The sequence below is a fragment of the Halichoerus grypus genome, chromosome 1 (assembly GCF_964656455.1).
Source record: "Halichoerus grypus chromosome 1, mHalGry1.hap1.1, whole genome shotgun sequence".
Taxonomy (NCBI): domain Eukaryota; kingdom Metazoa; phylum Chordata; class Mammalia; order Carnivora; family Phocidae; genus Halichoerus; species Halichoerus grypus.
The window spans coordinates 80,230,199-80,252,867 of NC_135712.1; the positions used below are offsets into that span (position 1 = coordinate 80,230,199).

The 22,669-nt window shown below is 38.0% G+C and overlaps 1 protein-coding gene across 6 annotated transcripts in view; it reads right to left on the minus strand.

Annotated features, from left to right (window-relative positions):
* MAP3K13 (mitogen-activated protein kinase kinase kinase 13) overlaps positions 1–22,669 on the minus strand; it is a 161,010-nt gene that overhangs the window by 120,374 nt on the left and 17,967 nt on the right. Inside the window, exon 1 of one of the 6 annotated variants that reach the window (XM_078068195.1) lies at positions 9,890–11,352. The exons of the other annotated variants lie outside the window; for them this stretch is intronic. The gene's annotated coding sequence lies outside the window, so the exon portion shown is untranslated. Of the gene's footprint in view, positions 1–9,889; positions 11,353–22,669 lie in introns of those variants that run through there. 6 annotated transcript variants of the gene reach the window in all.

Genomic DNA, 22,669 nt, shown 5'->3' on the forward strand with positions numbered 1-22,669 from the left:
TTAAAAAAAAAAAAAGCACTTTTCTATATATTTTAGTTTTGGAATCATGTGACTATATCACCTACTCAGAAAATAAAAAACTCCTATTCTTAAAAATAAATTTCAATGGCACCAACTGACACTAATATATTAATAAAATGAATATTTACCAAGTGTCTACTATATGTCAACTAGGTACTATTTTGGACACTGGCAATATAGCACTGAACAAGACAAAGTTCTTGCCCCCTCATAGAACTTATATTCTAGTGAGAAAGAATATATATGTTGATTTTATCAAAAATATACACACACATATACAAATAATTCTGAATATAAATAGTATATATATTCGACTATATATATCATGTGTATGTGTGTGTATATATGTGTTTTTTATATATATGTATGTATATATATATATATATATTTAAAGATTTTATTTATTTATTTGACAGAGAGAGAGCAGAGGGAGAGGGAGAAGCAGGCTCCTGCTGAGCAGAGAGCCCGACATGGGGCTCGATCCTAGGACCCCTGGGACCATGACCTGAGCCGAAGGCAGCAGTTTAACCGACGGAACCACCCAGGCACCCCTAAATATATATTTTTTCATAAAGTGAATTAAATCATGCGATATTGTTAAAAGTCATTCAAGGTAAAGGAAGAGTGATGTGGTGGAAGTGGGGTAGTGATGCCTCTGAAGAGTAGGCATTTGAGTAGAGATCTGAATGAAGAGAAGGAAGAAACAATACAGGGGAAGAGCTTTCCAGGCAGCAAAGACCCTGAGGCACAAGAAAGTTTGATGTATTCCAGAAGCAATAGAAACACTTATATAGCCGGAGCAATCTGTGTGAGGAGAACAATGGTAGACAATGATGTTAAACAGATGGTCAGAAGGCAGATCATGTGGGCTTTGTAGGGCAGGAGCAAGGATGTGGGTGTTGGAGGCAGCTATTAAAGGTTTTTAAAAATATCTGAAAGGGGCCCAGAAGCCTGGGAAGAAGATGGAGTAGGAGGACCCTAAGCTCACCTTGTCCCACAGATACAGCTAGATAATACTCACATCAGTATAAATAACCCAGAAAATGACCCAAAGACTGGCAGAATAAACTCCACAACTAAATGTAAAGAAGAGGCCACATCAAAGAGGGTAAGAAGGGCGGAGAGGACGTGGGAAGCTAAAGGGACTGGCAGGACTGTCTGTCGGAGGGAGGGATCCGCGAACTCAGAGAAGGGAGAGAAATAGACTATGACACTGGGAAGCCTGCATGGGGAAGATGAATCCTCGTAATATTTGGCTTTGAAAACTAGAGGGGCCGAATTTTGTGAGTACTCACAACCAGCAGGACTTAAAGCCTGGAATTTTAAAAATCTTCGTTCTGGGCAAGCCTGGAAAGTGATAGGGAACTGAGCCCCTGCCCTTAGAGAGACAACACAACAAACAGCCCAGGGAGATACAACATAGAAGCAGCAGTTTGAAAAATGCCTGGGGCATATGACAGGGAGAGTTATTTACTCATCTTAGAGACTGTCCTGGAGAATTAGGGACTGCAGGGAGAGCCCTGCAGGAACAAAAGAGCTGGCAGGTGCCATTTCCCTCACCCGCACCACCCCCCAACTTGCTTACACCAAGACCTGTCCCCCTCTTCCGTCAGGCTTGCCTCTGTCCAGGACTGCAGGTCCCCTCCCCAAGAAGACCCAAGCAAAGCCTTGCAAACACCATGTCTCCTGACCCATGCACTTTCTGGGGCCTCAGTCCTGGCAGCAGTAGCAGTGGGTACCCCTCTCACAGAGGCCCTGCACACACCATGTTAAAATTGCATGCCCCACACCTGAGTGTTTTATGGATCAGCCCAGCCAGTCCCGTCCCAGCAGTAGAGGCATGTCCCTTCTTCCCTGTGTCCAAACGTTGTGGGCACTGCAGCCCTGCCTTGGAGCATGTTGTGGATCTGCCCGCTCCGATAGGCTTTTGGCTAGAGCCCACTCAAACCAGGGCCACAAGTTTGGCAGTGTGCAAGCAGCCCTGAAAGGGGCCAGCATCACTCCAGAGACTTCTGCCCTGGGGAGAGGGAAAGATAACCACACAAATGAGTTAGACTGTGGCCCCCCAAGTGGGCTGGGGCAGATAGCTGGTCTGACTACAGGCCCCCTCCACCAACGAACGCTTCTCAGGGGACAACACAGGGAAAGTGCCCTGCAGTTGGTGCTACTGCATCTCTGGCAAATGCCTGATCTGACTAAACTCAAGTCCAAGGCAGCCCCAGATTGGCCCACTAACAACATAGGGATCAAACCCTGCCCACAACTGTTAGAGAACCATTGAAGATGACTGGACTGAAGGAAAAAGTGGCTCAGCCACAATAGCAGGGAGCATGCAACACACATAGGAGACACCCCTGAAGCACCAGGTTCTGGTGAACAGGGGATATTTTACTGCAGGGCATACAGGACCTCTTCTTCATAAAGCCACTACTTTCAAGAGCGGGAGACATAGCTGACTTTCCTAAAACACAGAAACAGACACAGAGAGTTAGACAAAAATGAGAAGACAGAGGAATATGTCCCAAATGAAAGAACAGGACAAAGTCACAGCAAGAGAACTAAATGAAACAGAATAAGTATTATGCCTGGTAAAGAATTTAAAGTAATGGTCATAAAGATACTCATTAGACTTGAGAAAAAAAGTGGAGGCATCAGTGAGACCATTAACAAAGAGATAAAAAAAAAAAAATCAGAGATGAAGAATACAATAAATGAAATTAAAAATACACTAGATGGAATAAATAGTAGACTAGAGAAAGAAGAATGAATCAGCGATCTGCAAGAAAGAGTAATGGAAAAGCTGAACAGATGAGAGAAAAAAGTAATGCAAAATGAGAATAGATTTAGGGAAGTCAGCAACTCCATCAAGCATAATAACATGCGCATTATAGGGATCCTGAAAGAAGAAGAGAAAAAAAAGGGGGCAGAGAATTTATTTGAAGAAATAATAGCTGAAAACTTGCCAAATCTATGGAAAGAAACAAATTCAAATCCAGAAGGCACAGAGATCTCCAACAAAATCAACCCAAAGAGGTCCACACCAAGACACATAGTAATTAAAGTGGCAAAAAGTAGTGATAAAGAGAGAATTTTAAAAGCAGAAAGAGAAAAGAAGACAGTTACATAAAAAGGGGGAAACTTGTAAGGCTATTAGCAGAAACACTGCAGGCCAGAAGAGAGTGGCATGATATATTCAATGTGCTGAAAGGAAGAAATCTGCAGCCAAGAATACTCTATCCAGCAAGACTATCATTCAGAATAGAAGGAGAAATAGAGTTTGTCAGACAAACAAAAGTTAAAAGAACTCATGACACTAAACCAGCCCTAGAAGAAATGTTAAAGGGGACTCTTTGAGTGGAAAGGAAAGACCATAAGTAAAAGTAAGAAGAGTAGGAAGCACAAAAGCAATAAAAATAACTATATCTGTAAAAATCAGTCAAGGGACTCACAAAAAAAAAAAAAAAAAAAAAAAAAGGATGTAAAGTATGATACTAGATACCTAAAATGTGGGAGGGAGAGGAGCAAAGAATGGGCTCAAACTTAAGCATCCATCAACTTAATATGGACTGTTATATGAAGAAGATGTTATATACAAATGTAATGGTAACCACAAATCAGTAATAGATATGCAAAGAATAAAGAGCAGGAAATCCAAGTATATCACTAAAGAAAGCCAACTTATCATGAGAGAAGAGGGCAAGGAACAGAGAAGTACAAAAACAACCATAAAAAAGTGACAGAATCAAAATAAATACATATCTATAAATAATTACTTTCAATATAAATGGACTAAATGCTCTTATCAAAAGACACAGGGTGACAGAATGTATTAAAAAACAAGACCCATCTATATGCTGCCTACAAGAGACTCATTTCAGACTTACAGACACATGCAAATTGAAAGTAAGTGGATGGAGACACATTTATCATCATACAAATGGATGTGAAAAGAAAGTCAGGGTAGCAATACTTAAAGCAAACAAAATGGACTAAAAAAAGACTGTAACAAGAGACAAAGAAAGACACTATGTAATCATAAAGGAGACAATCCAACAAAAAGATATAACAATTGTAAGTATTTATGTACCCAATATGGGAGCACCCAAATACATAAAACAGTTAATAACAAACATAAAGGAACTAATCAATAGCAATACAATAACAGTAGGGGACTCTAACACCCCACTTACATCAATGGACAGATCATCCAAACAGAAATCAACAAGAAAATAGGCTTTGAATGACACTGGACCAGATGGATTTAACAGATATATTCAGAATATTCCATCCCAAAACAGCAGAATACATTTTTTTCAAGTGCACATGGAACATTCTCTAGAATAGGTCACACATAAGGCCACAAAACAAGTCTCAATAAATTCAAAAAGATTGAAGTCATACCATGCATTTTTCTGATGATAACGCTATAAAACTAGAAATCAACCACAAGAAAAAAATCTGGAAAGACCACAAGTACATAGAGATTAAATAACATGCTACTAAACAATGAATGGGTCACAAAGAAATCAAAGAAGAAATAAAAAATTACATGGAGACAAATGAAAATGAAAACACAACAGTCAAAACCTTTGGGATGCAACAAAAGTAGTTTTAAGAGGGTAGTTTATAGTAATACAGGCCTACCGCAAGAAGCAAGAAAAATCTCAAACAACTGAACCTGACATCTAGAGGACTTAGAAAAAGAACAAACAAAATCCAAAATCAGCAGGAAGGAGATAATAAAGATTAGACCAGAAATAAATGAGAAACTAAAAAAATAATAGATCAATAAAACCAGGAGCTGTTTCTTTGAAAAGATCAATAAAATTGATAAACCTCTAGCCAGACTCAGAGACAAAGAGAAGACTCAAACAAAATCAGAAATGAAAGAGGAGAAACAACAACAGACATCACAGAAATACAAACAATTTTAAGAGAATATTATAAAAATTTTTATGACAATAAATTGGACAACCTAGAAGAAATGGATGAATTTCTAGAAATGTATAATCTACCAAAACTGAAGCAGAATTCTGGAAATAGAAAATTTGGAGAGACTGATTATCATCAATGAAATTGAGTCAGTAAGCAAAAAACACCCAACAAACAATAGTCCAGGACCAGATGGCTACACAGTTGAATTCTACCAAACACCTAAAGAAGAGCTAATACCTGTTCTTCTCAAACTCTTCCAAAACAGACAAGGGGAAGGAAAGCTTCTAAATTCATTCTATGAGGCCAGCATTACCCTGATACAAAACCAGATAATAACGATACCACCAAAAAAGAGAACTACAGGCTCATATCTGTGATGAACATAGATGTAAAAATCATCAACAAAATATTAGCAACCTGAATCCAACAATACATTAAAAAGAAAATCATTCACCATGATCAAATGGGATTTTTCCCCCAGATGCAAGGATGGTTTAATATTCACGAATCCATCAACATGATACATCACATCAAGAGAAAGGATAAAAACCATATGATCATTTGAATAGATGCAGAAGAAGCATTTGACAAACTACAACATCCATTCATGATAAAAACCTTCAATAAAGTAGGTTTAGAGGGAACATACCTCAATATATTAAAGGCTTATATGAAAAATCCATAGCTAACATCATCCTTAATGGGAAAAACTGAGAGCTTTCCCCTAAGGTCAGGAATAAGACATGGATGTTCACTCTCACCACTTTTATTCAACATAGTACTGGAAGTCCTAGCCACAGCAATCAGACAAGAAAAAGGAATAAAAGGCATCCAAATTGGTAAGGAAGAAGTAAAACTTTCACTATTTGCAGATGACATGACACTATACGTAGGAAACCTGAAAGACTCCACCAAATAACTACTAGAACTAAGAAATGAATTCACTAAGGTCACAGAATACAAAATCAATGTACAGAAATCCACTGCATTTCTATACACTAATAATGAAGCTGCAGAAAGAGAAATTAAGAAAACAGTCCCATTTACAATTGCACCAAAAATAATAAAATACCTAAGAATAAACTTAACCCAAGAGGTGAAAGACCTATACTCTGAAAACTATAAAACATTGATGAAAGAAATGGAAAGACATTTCATACTCATGGATTGGAAGAACAGTTATTGTTAAAATGTCTATACTACCCAAAGCAATCTACAGATTTAATGCAATCCCTACCAATAGCATTTTTCACAAAACTAGAACAAACAATCCTAAAATTTGTATGGAACCACAAAAGACCCCCAACAGCCAAAGCAATCTTCAAGAAGAAACAAAACTGGAGATTCACAATTCCAGACTTCAAGTTATATTACAAAGCTGTAGTAATCAAAACAGTATGGTACTGGCACAAAAAAAGACCTATAGTTCAATAGAACAGAATAAAGAACCCAGAAATAAACCCATGATTATATGGTCAATTAATCTTCAACAAAGCAGGAAAGACTATCCAACGGGAAAAAGCCAGTGTCTTCAACAAATGGTGTTGGGAAAATGGGACAGCTACATACAAAAGAATGAAACTGGACCATTCTCTTATACTATACACAAAAATAAACTCAAAATGGATCAAAGACCTAAATATGAGACCTGAAACCATAAAAAATCCTAGAAGAGAGCCCATGCAGTAATTTCTCTGACATCAGCCATAACAACATCTTTCTAGATATGTCTCCTGAGGCAAGGGTAACAAAAGCAAAAATAAACTATTGGGACTACATCAAAATAAAAATCTTCTGTACAACAAAGGAAACAATCAACAAACCAAAAGACAACCTACTGAATGGGAAAAGATATTTGCAAGTGACATTTCCAATAAAGGGTTAGTATCCAAAATATATGAAAAACTTATACAACTCAACACCAAAAAACCAAAGAATTAAAAAATGGGCAGAAGACATGAACAGATATTTCTCCAAAGAAGACATACAGATGGCCAACAGGCACATGAAAACACACTGAACATCACTTATAATCAGGGAAATGCAAATCAAAACCACAATGAGGTATCACGTCACACCTGTTAGAATGGCTAAAATCAAAAACTCAAGAAACAAGTGTTGGCGAGGATGTAGAGAAAAAGGAACCCTTGTGCAGTGTGGATGAGAATGCAAACTGGTACAAACACCGTGTAAGACAGTATAGAGGTTCCTCAAAAAATTAAAAATAGAACTATCATCTGATCCAATAATTGCACTACTGGGTATTTACCCAAAGAATATAAAAACACTAATTTGAAGGGACAGACACACCCCTATGTTTTTATCTATCTATCTAGATTATTATTCAGCCATAAAAAAGAGTGAAATCTTACCATTTACAATAACATGGATGGATCTAGAGAGTACAATAAAGCAAAATAAGCCAGTCAGAGAAAGAGAAATACCATACAATTTCACTCATATATGGAATTTAAGAAACAAAACAAACGAACAAAGAAAAAGTAGACAAACTAAAAAACAGACTCTTAATTATAGTGAACAAACAGATGGTTACCAGAGAGGAGGTGGGTGGGGGATGGGTGAAATAGGTGAAGGGAATTAAGAGTACACTTATCATGATGAGCACTGAATACTGTATGGAATTGTTGAATCACTATATTGAACACCTGGAACTAATATAACACTATGTCAACTACACTGGACTTAAAAAACAAAAAAAAAAAAGGAAAGGAAGGAAAAGGAGCAGCCTTCCCAACCCCACTCCCATAACAGGAGGGGGGCATGACTCAGCAGACACCTGGGGGTGAGGACAGCACCACCCGTGGCTCAGGGTTTGTTTGAGGTCCCAAGTCCCTTCAATCTGGAAGCAATGAACCGAGGTTTCATCTGTGGCCTTGTGTCCCTTCCTAGTGCCCAAAGGGCTTTCACCCAGACCTCAGGCTTGGATAGAATCCTAACTATATAATGTAACGATTAGAAATAGAAAAACATACTGTCAGAAACTTTTTTTTAAGATTTTATTTATTTATCTGACAGAGAGAGAGAGACAGCGAGAGAGGGAACACAAGCAGGGGGAGCGGGAGAGGGAGAAGCAGGCTTCCCGCTGAGCAGGGAGCCCGACTCAGGGCTCGATGCCGGGATCCTGGGATCACGACCCGAGCCGAAGGCAGATGTCTAACGAATGAGCCACCCAGGCGCTCCACCGTAAGAAACTCTTAACCATTGGAAACAAACTGAGGGTTGCTGGAGGGGGTGGTGGATAGGGTAACTGGGTGATGGGCATTAAGGTGGGCACGTGATGTAATGAGCACTGGGTGTTATATACAACTGATGACAATGAACTCTACCTCTGAAACTAATAATACACTATATGTTAATTAATTGAATTTAAATAAAAAATAAATTTTAAAAAATAGGAAAACAAATTTAAAAATATCCAAAAGGGTCTTGACTTAAGAGTCAGCCAGTACACCTGTATGGCCTTCCAGGTGTTAAAAGAGTGAAATATTTCTAATTGCATTAGGAAATAGCTGCTTCCCTGGTAACAGTGTCACCTGCCATGTTGGCTCCTTTCCTAAGACCCTTCTCTCCCAACTCTTGCCCCATAAACCAACAACCATAAATAACCTGGCCCAGGAGAGGTTGTTGAGTGGGAGGAGTTAATCAGCTCAGGAACCGAGAGTCACTGAGATTCAGCAAGCTAAAGGGTGAATAAAGGTTTTACTTCATTATAGTCCTAGAACCCACTTAGGACACTGTATCTTGGGCTTCTATCCCACCAAATGTCAGTCAGGGCCCAATTCCATCACCTGGGCTCCCGCTCAGTCCTGCAGGAATGTGAGGCAGGCTAGAGAAACAGACTGTCCCTGAGATCAGAGGTGAAGGTAGAGGCAAGGGGAAACCCAGTGTACTTCTCCAAAAACAATCTGTGTCCTCAGCACTCCTTGATCGATTTGAAAGGCTACTGGCTAGCAGCCAGCATTTATAACTTGTATATATCAATGACATCAAATTTTGCTTCTAGATTCAAAGTCACAAAATTATCCTGTACCAGGAATTTTTTTTAAATACATATGGCAAAAGATAAATAGAAAATATCAATTTCTCCAACACTAAATGCAACCTTAACATTCTCATAGCTGCACTCAATAAAGTCGATGTTTGGGTAACAATGTGTGTAGTTCCTGGACTGTTTACCTCAACATAGAACTGCAACAGCTGAGATACAACAATTCCAATTTCATATAGGAAATTTATTTTACATGCCATTGTACTGGGAATTTAGTCTGGAAAATTAGTACACATGTCAAAATCTTAAAAACAGATTTCTTTAAAGTCGCATAAAATTCCTAAAGCTGCTTGCCATTTACATCTATTTCACAAAGTTCCTCCTCTTTGAAAACACATGATGCTGCTCTTAAATCTAGGCTCTCAACAGCTTATTACACTGTATTCAGTTCTACTTTATTCTGATTCATTTCATTTCTTTGAACCACAAAACCTCCAGTTTAACTATCTGAAAGTATTACATATTTGCTACCATAAACTTGTAACATGAACCTAAACTAAAGGAAAAGCAGCTGGAAAGAACATGAGGGAGAAATCTAAGCACTACCTAGAAATAATCTCTGGGCACCAGATACATATTTGCTCACTTTTATTTTCTGACCATAAACATCTTCACTTAACCAAAGGCAAGACATTAAAAACCATCTTATGCAAGCAGGACCTGTTTTAGCAGAACATTTGCTGAAAATTTCATGGTTTTCCTTTTCATTTTTAAAATAAAACTACTTGTGAAATGCTGAAATTTTCTTTTAAGTAGGTCTACTTACACAAGATTTAGCACCCGGCAGGACCTTAATTTAATCTTAGATGGGAATTATTCCCACAATCTTTTTATATTCGAATATATTTTTAAAAAATTACTTACCCCACAGCAAGCTGAAATCTGGACAGACAGCATGAAACTACCGGCAGCCGCCTATTTCCTCACAGACTAAACTTTGTTCCCTTCCTGGCTGTTTCTGGATCAGGTTCACACTGATACACATTTACTGCGGCCTTGGAAGCTACCACCCAGCGGGAGTGAGGTGGGAGGGTCTGTTAATTTAACTGCTGCTTGACCACCTGGCTTAGTTGTTAAGTGTTTGCCTTCGGCTCAGGTCATGATCCCAGAGTCCTGGGATCGAGCCCCCCATCGGGCTCCCTGCTCCACGGGAAGGCTGCTTCTCCCTCTCCCACTCCCCCTGCTTGTGTTCCCTCTCTCGCTGTGTCTCTCTGTGTCAAATAAATACATAAAATCTTAAAAAAAAAAAAATCTCATCATCTCTGATGGCGGGGCTTTGGTTTCAGAGGACATTTTTTTCCCATATGTTCCTGGGGGAGAAAAACTAATATAGTCGTCCTCTGAGCTTCAAAAATCGTGCTTTCTCCCTTTCATAAGTTTGCTCTCCTCCTCAGAACCTATACATTGTGCAGTCATGGCAAAAAGAGGCCAGAAAGTCGCTTCTCTACCACAGTCCCCGTCACCTCCACTCTCCCTCTTTTACCAGGTAGGGGAATAACACCAAGTTCTTGTTAAACTTAGTTCTTTTCTGACATTGAAACCACCTGCTTCCCTAAGAATAAAGTGAGAACTTGGATCCCAAAATCTGTTCTTTGCAAGATAAAATGTTACGCTGCTTCATCCCCTTCCACATCCCTAAGCTTCTTTCCCTTCTGAGCTACTATATTTCTGTAATTTGTAGCATTAGCCGTTGAAGCAGAAACCATTTATTATGCACTTACTGCACTAATCACTTTATAAACATTATCTCATTCTCTCCTAGGCAACATATTTGGGGATCATCTTCAATTCTTCTTAATCTGCTTCTCTATCCAATTAGCCACTTCACTATCCTGGTGATCCTCTGCAATAAGAACAGTGGTGGGCAGGATAATGGTCCCCCACAAAGATGTCCATTTTCTCATCACCAGAATCTGTGAATATGTTACTTTACACGGCAAAAGGGACTTAGTCAATGCAGTTAAGGTTAAGGACTTTGAGACGGGGAGATTATCCAGATGGGACCAATCTTTTCACATGAGCCTTTCCCAGCTGTGGCCAGAGAGAAGCAATGTGAGGACTGGACCTGCTTCTGCTGGTTCTGAAGGGGGAGGTAGGGGGCCGCTAGAAGCTGGAAAAGGCAGGAAAACAGACTCTCTTCTAGAGCCTCCAGAAAGGGATACAGCCCTGATGATACCTTGGTTTTAGCCTACTGAGATCTGTGTTGATTTCTGACCTCAGAACTGTAAGGTGATAAAAGTACATTGTTTTGTTCTTTTTGTCCGCTAAATTTGTGATAATTCGTTATGATAGCAATAGAAAAATAATACAGGTACTTTAATTTCAAAATTAATTTCCTTTGAAAATATAATACCTAGAACTGAATACTACACTCCAAATGAATTCTGATGAAAAAAATAATTGTGGGACTGTTAAATTCCTTAATCTGATGCTGTAATTTTATAAATTAATAAAGGCAACTGAAGATTTCAATTGTAACACATTATATTCTTAAGTTGGTGGACTTTTTGTCACACAAACTTCATCAAGCCAGCTGCCTGACTCTACCCTCATTTTCTTTCAACTAATTTTGGAGATAAAATGCAGAGCTTTATATTCACTTCAATTGAAGAATTTCTCCTTATTGGTTTTAGCCCATCCTTCCAAACTATTAAGATAATGTTGAATCATGCCTCTGTACTGTCATAGAAAGTATCCTTATGAAGCCTAACTTCATTTATTTAATTCCCATGTATTCATCAAATTATTAGTAAATAAATATTGAGCAGCAAGATCGAAGACAGAGTTCTGAAATGGAGAACAGTTTTGTTATTACTTTCAGTTTGACATTGATCCATGAATCAAAACTCTTTAGTTACACAAGTTTGATCAGCTACAAAACCACTTACTCTCATAAACTTACTTTTTAAAAATTTCTCAAACATATCAAGAGAATAAAATGACTTAATAAAGATGTGTCCACAGCGTACTAGAACTCTACTGGAAAAGGAGATGTGGTTAGTTTGATATGAACAAGGTTTTTTTTTTTTTTTTTTTGGTAGTTCGGTGTTGTCTCTTAATGATTAACATTTCCTTTTTTAAGAGTTTACAAACTATCAGTTAATTATTGTTTCCAGAAGTCTACCTGAAGTTAAAAGAAAGTTTATCCAATTGAGGGAAGTGACAACTTCTGTCTCAGAAGGGGAGACGTAAGTGGAGGGGAAAAAGGAGAAACACGACGAAAGAAGGTGTGGTGGAAGGAATGAGCATAGTGTGCCCTTGGGAGGGTATAAAAACTAGACTGGTCAGAGCGGTAGTGGTTATGGAGAGTAGTGTGAACTGGGGTTGAAACATATGATGTAAAGTCTTAAAAAGGGGACTAGGCCTGCGACCTAATGTATCACAAAAATAGACAGAATTAAAAGATCTTAAAGCAAGAAAGTAAAATGAGTACTTTAATAACCTAATTGAAAAATGGGCAAAGTATATGGACAGTTCACAGGAGAAAATGTAAATGGCTCTTAAATATATGTAAAGATACTCCACCTTATTATAAGACAAATGCAAATTCAGGGCGCCTGAGTGGCTCAGTCGCTTAAGCGTCTGCCTTCTGCTCAGGTCATGATCCCAGGGTCGTGGGATGAGCCCCGCATTGGGCTCCCTACTCAGCGGAGAGCCTGCTTCTCCCTCTCCCACTCCCCCTGCTTGTGTTCCCTCTCTTGCTGTGTCTCTCTCTGTCAAATAAATAAATAAAATCTTAAAAAAAAAAAAAGACAAATGCAAATTCAAAGTACAATGACATAATTTTAAGCTATACTTTAACCCATCAAATTGCAAACTTCAAAGTCTATTAAGACACAATGGTGAGGCTATGGGTAAATAATGGAAGATAAAACGGTGGGAACTCAGGGCGCCTGGGTGGCTCAGTCGTTAAGCGGCTGCCTTCGGCTCAGGTCATGATCCTAGAGTCCTGGGATCGAGTCCCACGTCGGGCTCCCTGCTCAGCGGGAAGCCTGCTTCTCCCTCTCCCACTCGCCCTGCTTGTGTTCCTGCTCTCGCTGTCTCTGTCTCTGTCAAATAAATAAATAAAATCTTAAAAAAAAAAAAAAAAAAAGGTGGGAACTCTCTAAAATGCAAACTGGCCATCAAATTATGAGTGCATATACCCTTTCACCCAGCAATAACGAAAAACATACACATGTAAAATGACATATATTCATGGATATTCACTATAGCACTATTTGCAAAAGTAGAAGATGTCAATCAGTAGGGAACTGGCAAATCAAATTGCAGAACAGATATCCAATAGGGTCCTGAAATTTTTTTTTTTAAAGATTTTATCTATTTATTTATTAGAGAGAGAGAGAGAGCGCGCACATGAGAGGGGGGAGGATCAGAGGGAGAAGCAGACTCCCTGCCGAGCAGGGAGCCCGATGCGGGACTCGATCCCGGGAGTCCAGGATTATGACCTGAGCCGAAGGCAGTCGCTTAAGCAACTGAGCCACCCAGGCGCCCCGGATCCTGAAATTTTTAAAAAAGGCAACTTTGGTTACTGATAAAAAGTGATGAAACTATACCAAGTTAAAAAAAGATAGCAGTATATTTAGAATGCGACTATTTGTGTATGTTTGAAAGTGTGTGTATGTGAGTGTGTGTGTGTGTACTCAGAGAATCTCTTAGGAAGAATATCCAAGAAGCCAGAAACAGTGGGTTGTCTTTAGGGAAGAGACAGGATAGTTATGGTTCAGAGGTAGGAAGGAAACTTCTATATCCTTTTGTCCTTTTTGAATTCTTGCCAAAGTTGGTATTAACTATTCAAAAATTTGATAGATGTGCTAAATAGCAATGTTGCATCCTGGAATAGAAACAGTACAGTAGTAAAAAATCTGGTGAAAACTTAAAGTCTGGATTTTAGTTAATAGTCATGTACCGATGTTAATTTCTTAATTTTGACAAATGAGCCATAGTTATGAAAGATGTTAACATCAAGAGAAACCGGGTGAAGGTATTATTTTTGCAGCTTTTTATAAACCTAAAAGTATCTCAAAAATAAAAATTTACTAGAACAAGAAATAAACTGGGGTGTCTGGGAGCGGGGCTCAGTCAGTTAAGTGTCTGCCTTCAGCTGAGGTCATGATCCCGGGGTCCTGGGATCAAGCCCTGAGGTAGGCTCCCTGCTCAGCGGGGAGCCTGCTTCTCCCTCTCCCTCTGCTCCTCCCCTCAGCTCGTGCTCACTTGCACGTGTTCTCGCGCTATCTCTCTCTCAAATAAATAAATAAAAATCATTTTTTTAAAAACAACAAGAAGAAACAAATTAACGTTTAAAAAGTTATTAGGGCAGCTGCGGTGGCAATGGCTTGGAAAGAGGAGAGATTAGAACCAAAGAGGCCAGCTGGGAAACTGTGGGAGTAATCTTGGCATGAGGTGCATTGGGGTAAAAGTCATGAAAATACAATGAAATGAACTAATGCAGATACAAGATATATTTCAAAAGAAAAAAATGAACAAAATATTTACAAGAGCAGAGAGCAGAGATAAGATCAGTGATACCAGTGACAAAAGATGAAAATGAGAGGAGGAGGCTTGTTTAAAGGGGAATGAGAGGGGGGCGCCTGGGTGGCTCAGTTGGTTAAGCGACTGCCTTCGGCTCAGGTCAAGATCCTGGAGTCCCGGGATCGGGTCCCACATCGGGCTCCCTGCTCAGCAGGGCGTCTGCTTCTCCCTCTCCCGCTCCCCCCTCTTGTGCTCTCTCTCTCTCAAATAAATAAATAAAAATAAAAATAAAAAATCTTTAAAGGGGAATGAGATTCATTTTGTTCATTCAGTAAGTATTTGCTGGTACCCCCTCCCCATGCCAGGTTCTGTGCAAGGCCCTGGGGATGTCAGTGAGTTTATAAATGCCAAGTATGAATTGACCCTAAAATGTCCAAGCTCAATTGTCCAAAAGGCATCTGGATATTACAGGGGGAGTGTTCTGGTGAGAGGATCAAACTGGGATAGCTGAGAAAGGTGACGGAGACAGAGAAAGGAGAAGCCAAAACTGAGCCGTGGGACAGAAACACAATTAGGGGAAGAGAGGAGTAGCAAAGAAGACAGGGAAGGAATGGTCAAAGGGTATCAAGAATAAGTGGGATAGGGCAATTTCCTGGAAACCAAGACAAAAGAAAGATCAAAGAAGAAGGGTTCCATCAAATGCACTGTTCAAAAAATGAGGATCTACAAAAGTCCACAAGACAGTTAAAAAGGGAGAAATCGATGATGGCAAAGGAGGTCGCTCAAGAGAACTTTTTCACTTTCAGGAAAGCCTAAATGGAATCGGATTACAGAAGTCACAATTTTCTTACAAGAAAGCACTTCTAACTTAAAGGCCTTTAGGAAATGGGATTCCATTTATTATCATGCTTCTCAAACTGAGGTATTTGAAACCACAGGGTAGATCTGTATGCAACATCAGTTTTAATTGGAGGAAAATATATTGAAACCAAAGAATGCAAAATTTGAGCTCTGAAGACAAATCCCGAAATTTCAAGCATAGAATGTCTTTACAGGAGGTCACCTTCCTACTTCTAGAGCTACAAATTCATTCTCCACTTCTTTAAAGGGGTTCTTGGGTGGAGATCTGAGAAGCACTGATATAATGGCCAGCTATGCTGAAATGTATCCTTGCTATTGAAATTCAGGATGTCTATAATTTAAAAAATAACTTTATGAACTATGGCCTCACATGGCGAATTACAATAAATATTTCACATTCCAAGAAGAATAATGAACAAAAAATCTTGAGTTTACCATATTTACCACTATTTGCTATTGCTATTTATGTAACCATATATTATTTATCCTTTATGTCTGTAGCTAGAGCTTAATTACATGCTTAGATGGAAGTCACAGTGTTAATTATACTCAAATGCTTAATCAATACTCCTTGAGAATGATGAATACATGACATACTAAGAACCAACCAACACCACCATACATGCATACATATATATACATCTATATAATTTATATGTGTATATGTGTGGCACACACACGTACTATAAACATAGGCGTTAATACAAGAATTGGTGACTGTGCTTCTAATTTATATAAAAACAACTAAAATCCTGCCTTATGTGTAGTACACAGTATACCAGTAAAAGGGAAGTACAGTTTTCATATGTAATTCTCTGCCAAGTAAATTAAAATGTTACTTTGCATTAGGTCATCATATACCAGGCTAAGCATAAATTTGAAAGCTTTCCTCTGATATTTTCCATCAACTTTTAAACAGCTTCGGAGTATAGGCCACAAGGCAATGCTTCCCACCAAGTAAAGATTTTTTTACTATCTTTTGTGTGAGAAAGCCATTAGAGCGGTAACAGTGTAGTAATATACAGGAGCTTCTTGCAAATGTCATGGAAAAACTATGTGGGGTTGGTGATTTTTGTAAAATCAAGGTCTAGTCTAATGTTATCTGAATGGAGAAATTATCATCGTTTATTATCTTAATCAATTCTGATACTTAAGACATTTTTACTGTTTAAAAGAAAATCAATTTTAAGAACAGTCAAAACAAACCAGCTTCTTTTATAAATGTTTGGGTTTTTAAACTACAAGTTATGTAACATATAAGCTCTCAAAATGTTTGGGTTTTTAAACTACAAGTTATGTAACATATAAGCTCTCATACTGTGTCTTGTATACATTGTCTCAAGGCTAAGAAATAAAAAGCTAATGCAACACTAAACCTGGAAGACAGAATTACAGCTCTCACAAGTATTTCAGCTCAGGCTGTTGGCTTTCATGATTAATAACAACTGTGGGGGCATGTTATCACTTCTCAACATCATCCATGGCCTGTAACTCTCTGCTGTCACCCTGTAAAGGAATTTTGACTTTATCATATTTTGAGAAAGCAAATCTGAATTGATATCCTAAGGTATAATAAATTATTTTCTTCTCCTCCTTGACCTTTATAATCATGAGATTGGTTGAATTCTCAAGGATTCCCTTTCCATCTTAAATATATATTCATGGAATGTGAATTGATACAAGCACTTTGAATGTCAAGTGAATGGAATTATTAACACCACCATGCCATTTGGTATTACCTAGAAGAGTTGAAACAGGTTTCTACAACCAGCGATTCAACTCCCAGGCACACACCCTAGCAGAGCTTCTCAACTGCTATGCCATGGTGCCCTGGTACTCAACGAATAGGTTACTGGTGTGCCCAGATACAGATCTCCTCAGCTCTCCAACCAAGCAGAAGCTTCCAGGCCAGAGGTACAGCTTCATTCTTTTAATGCAGTATATGGAACAGATATTTTCTATCACTTTCTATGTGTGCCATGCCAGGGAAAAGGTTGAGAAACATTGACAGAGAAGCTCTTGCACATGCGTAGCAGATATAGAGACAGGAATATACGTATATATAGGAGCAATATTTGTAGTACTGAAAAACTGGAACATCTCAAATGTCTATCAATCAATTCATCTGCTAGTAAGTTCTGGAATACTTATACAATGCAATATTCTACAGCAGTGAAAACTAATGAGCAATATCTATATGCATTGACATAGATAAATCTAAGAGTCTAATGCCGATTAAAAAAAAAAAAACAGTAAGGCCCAGAAAAATACATACGATATGATTCCATTTTTATAAAGTTCAAAAACACATAAAACTAACCAATACTCACAGTATGTGATAAAAAAAAAACACTGACAAAGGTAAGAAAATTATTAACAAAAAATTCAGAACTTTACCTCTGAGGAAGCAAGAGAAGTTTGGGAGAAGAGAGGAGTATATAGGAGATATTAAAGGTAAAGATAATACTGCTTTTTAAAAAACTAGGTTACAGGGAAACAAATGTTTTCCATATAGTTATTCCACAAGCCTTACAGATATTTTATAGACATTTTGTATCTACTCAATATTTAATAAGCCTCTTTTATAAAAGTTCTGCTTTGTCCAAAAGTAGTGAATGCATCTGCCTTCCCTGCAACAGTGTGAAGGACATGGAATAATTGGGACAGAAAGCAGGAAATTATACTGGATGTTGGAGGTCAGACACCAAACGTTTCACAAAGGCCCTACAGACTCACACATGAGTGCAACAATAAAAGATTTAAAAGCTAAACAATAATTAAAATGAAAACTAAATTTAATATGCTATCATTTTATGAGGTACCACATATGCAAATTTTAACATTAACTAAAATATGGATTTAAAGAATTGGGACCGAATTAACTGCCAGCCTATGGATGAATAACTCCTCTTGCAATTTTCTAAACAGTCAATGTTTCATTGTGTATTTAGAACACACAAAAGACATTTACAGAATGACAATACTTTAATTCATCATGTATATCCAGCAATGTTTGCTTAGTCAAATGCCTGTCTGTTTGTCAATGTCATTTAAGGGCAAGTTTATAAAGCTTCAAGAGCAAGAACTGGGTCTGCTTCAACTGATAGGACTACCAAGGAAAGCACAATGAAAACATTTTAAGAATTCCTGCCTGTCCTCTGGCTCCTTGTATTTTAAGGGCTAGACAGTGGAAAGCCATTTTTGTAAGCATTGGATATTTTGCCAATGCAGAAGAGCTATAATAGATCACAAAGATATCAACTTAACCTCTAAATTAATTAATTTTATTACTTTTGATTTGAAATATAAAAGAAGTCCAGTGTGAGCTCTCCCTTTAAAGAAAGAAAAAACCACCTAGCAGCAGATAGGTTAATGTTTACACAAAGGCAAATTTTTTCCCTTTTTTTTTTTCTTAAGTTTGAATGGGTGAATGACCTTGCTGGAATTCCCCGTCAGTTCCCTAGTATCTATCTGGAAGTTTCAAACAGAAACTACTTTCACATGATACACTGGAAAGGTATGCCAAGTGGTATCTGTCTCTGCACCTTGAACCTGGGTGTTTTATATAACAGATGAATCAATAAACTTTACACAAAATGAAAGGCTTCTTTTTCCCCTTAGGCCATTTAAGAAAAAATCATTTAAACATATTTGGCATTATATATTTATAGGGTCAATTATACACAGAAAACCTTCACATATTTACCCAATTCAAGAAATGTGCCCTTGATACAGCTTCAAGCTTTCAAAGACAGGTCAGTTTTTAAATATGTCAAATACTGAGTATATCAGGCTGAAGTGAGAATCTAAGCCAAGAATTAATTCCTATAAACTCATAAACATTAGTTATACAAATAGCATAACTACCTTAAAATCTAGATAATATAAAGCATTTTTATTTTTGCTTTATTTTGGAATTTTTATTTTTTATTTTCATTTTTTAAAAGATTTTATTTGACAGAGAGAGAGACAGCGAGAAAGGGAACACAAGCAGGGGGAATGGGAGAGGGAGAAGCAGGCTTCCCGCTGAGCAGGGAGCCCGATATGGGGCTCGATCCCAGGACCCCGGGATCATGACCTGAGCCGAAGGCAGACGCTTAACGACTGAGCCACCCAGGTACCCCCATTTTGGAATTTTTAAAATACCAAATTTCACTGAGAGGGAGTTCTCTCAGATGTATTGTGAAAGGCTTATGGGGAAACCTGTCTTTTCCAGTGTGTGGCGATTACAAAACTAACTCGAAACCACCAAAAATCTAAATAGAGTCGTAAGCAACAGTGGGGATGATTTAGAACAGAAACAAAAGATTTGCCCAACAAAAAAATTTCCCCACACACCTTAGTTTCACCCTTGGCTCTTCCTTCCCTCACTTTCAGATGAAAGTACAATTATGTTGCCTGGGATTTTAGCCCAGTCATCTATCCTGCTCTCAAAAGCTGGTTCAGGACAGATAAAAATGAAAAATTTCATAACCTGAGTTTCTCCAGAATTGATCAGTGTCTCAGAAGTTGAGATGAAGGGTAGAGTGAATAGGGAAAGACTATATCATGGCAAGTTCAGCAGAGGAGGTATTGCATTTGAACACTGTCCCTAGACTATCCCTATACCATTTTATAATAGTGCCTGGAATCATCTCAATAATACAGGTTTTTAAAAGAAATTTTAAAAATGTTTTTTAAAAATTAAAAAAAAAAGAATATTCGTAAAAGCAATGGCATCTTGGGGGAGGGAGGGGATTTCAAGAACACCTTTTACGATTTTTAATATATTTTGGCTCAAATATATTTATAACCAAAAAACTCCTAATATAGTTATTTTCATTTTGCAAAATAAAAATATAAGCCATTCAATGCAAAGATTTTTATGTGATGTTATTTATCAAACAGTAAACTCTTTTTTTTTTTTTTTAAGATTTTATTTATTTATTTGACAGAGAGAGACACAGCGAGAGAGGGAACACAAGCAGGGGGAGTGGGAGGGGGAGAAGCAGGCTTCCCACCGAGCAGGGAGCCCGATGCGGGGCTTGATCCCAGGACTCTGGGATCATGACCTGAGCCAAGGCAGACACTTACTTAATGACTGAGCCACCCAGGCACCCCTCAAACAGTAAACTCTTAAATGCAAAAACAAGAAGTATTTTGGCTTCTAGGATACAATTTCATTTTCACAAATAAGGGAAAATATATTCAGTGCCTTTTTTTGTTGTTGTTCAGGGCTTTCTCTTCTTGACCTCTTTCATCTTAATGATTCCACATTGATGTCTTCTACTTAGACCTCTCTTTTCTCTTCTATGGTTAGTTTTGAAATTTCTTAAGCAACAACACAGTAATAGCTAATATATATATTAAGCCAGACATTGTTCTGAACACTTTACCTAATCAATTTAATCCTCACAACAACCCTGGGAGATACCTCCAGTTTAAAAATATGCTGTCATCCCCACTTTACAGATTAAGACCTGGAAGCAGAGGTGGTTAATATTCCATTTGCAACAGGGCACAGTCACAAAATTTATGTTTTAATTAAATAATTTGCTTTTCTTTTCCTTTCTTTTTTAAAAAAATTTCCTTAGGTAGGAAGTATTCCCAGAGGAATGATACATGCAGAAAAGGTATATGTGATTTTGTTAATTTTCATTATGTATCTCCATGTTTTTTTCCAAGATTTTCATAAGATAGTGATTCTCTCAGCTTATTGTTTCTGGACCAGCAGCATCACCATTACATGGGAACTTGTTAGAAATGCAAATTATCAGGTCCCACCCAGACCTACTGAATCAGAAACTCTAGGGTAAGGCCTAGCAATATGTGGTTTTGTTTAAACACGTACACACACACACACACACACACACACACACACACACACACCTGCTTTTTGTTAAATTACTCCTCTGGGGTGATTCTGATGGGTGTTTAAATTTGAGAACCATTGTTCTAATGTGTAATGTAGCCATCAGTTATGAAAAAGATCCCATTTGGCCACATATTTCATATATTGAGGTATAACGGCATATTTTTTACTAATTTTATTGCATCTCTTGGAAAGGGGCACTCATTTGCATTCATTCCACAAACACTTATTAAGTACCTACTATGTGCTTGAGAATGAGTGCATGAAGAACTAACAATCTAGTTAGACAGGCAAAAATTTAATAATTACAATGCCAGGTAGTAATTCACTGATAGAGATGCAGAGGATGCTGAGGGGGAAGTAAACTGTAGTAGATTAAGGACTGTGTCTTGATCTCTCAGGAATTATTGCACTCTACTGCACCATCTGAGAAACATTATTTTATGTCAATATATACTACCCTCCATAACCCAGGGACCCATGCCCCCGATAGGGGCATTACCATAGCAGCACTGCCTGTCATACAGTGATTAACGAACTCAGTAAGGTAATTCCTCCATGGTTAGAATCCACAGTCTGTGTAGAGAAAGGAGCCAGTCTCTGGAGCTTCCTAAGAGTCTAAAGAGCTTTCCTATTCTAGTCCACAGGTAACTTGACAATAATTCACCCTTTTCCCACCACTATCTTATGTTTTTCATGATTCTATTGGATATTTTTCAAAATATAAAACTTTCAAACAGCTTCTGTACCCTTCTAAGTTCCCATTCTCTTCAGTAATACTTTAATCACTATTCTGAATCTGAGTGTTTATCATCCCCCCCAGAAGAACTATTTTTCATCTTTATGATAATGTATAAGATGCTTTTGAAACTTTTTTTTTTTTTTACAGAGAGAGTGCACGTGTGCATGGGCCGCACGAGTGGTGGGGGGCAGGGCAGAGGGAGAGAGAGAATCCTAAGCAGGCTTCACACTCAGTGCGGAGCCGCAGTGGGGCTTGATCTCATGACCCTGAGATCATGACCTCAGTGGAAATCAAGAGTCAGACGCTTAACCAACTGAGCCACCCAGGCACCCCTGAAACTTATTTTACTCAACATTCTTTTTTGAGATTGACCCATGTTGAGGGAAGCTCTACAATGCATTGGTGAATTTATGCCAATGAATGAATAGTCCAACAAAGTTCATTCATCCATTTTCCTCTTAATAGATGTTTAGGCTGTTTCCTTTTTTCTTTTTCTTTTAAAATAGTGATGCAATGAACGTTTTAATAGAATTACTGCAGCAAGTATGAAGGGCCACCACATTAAAAAAAAAAAAAAGCATGTCTGAATTTTCTCCTTCTGCTTTTTTATAGTTTATATTTCTCTGCTAAAATTCTTCACCTGTTCATGCGAATATCCCACCTTTTCCACTAGATTCTTTAACATATTAATCATAATTAAAATTCCTGTCTGAGAATT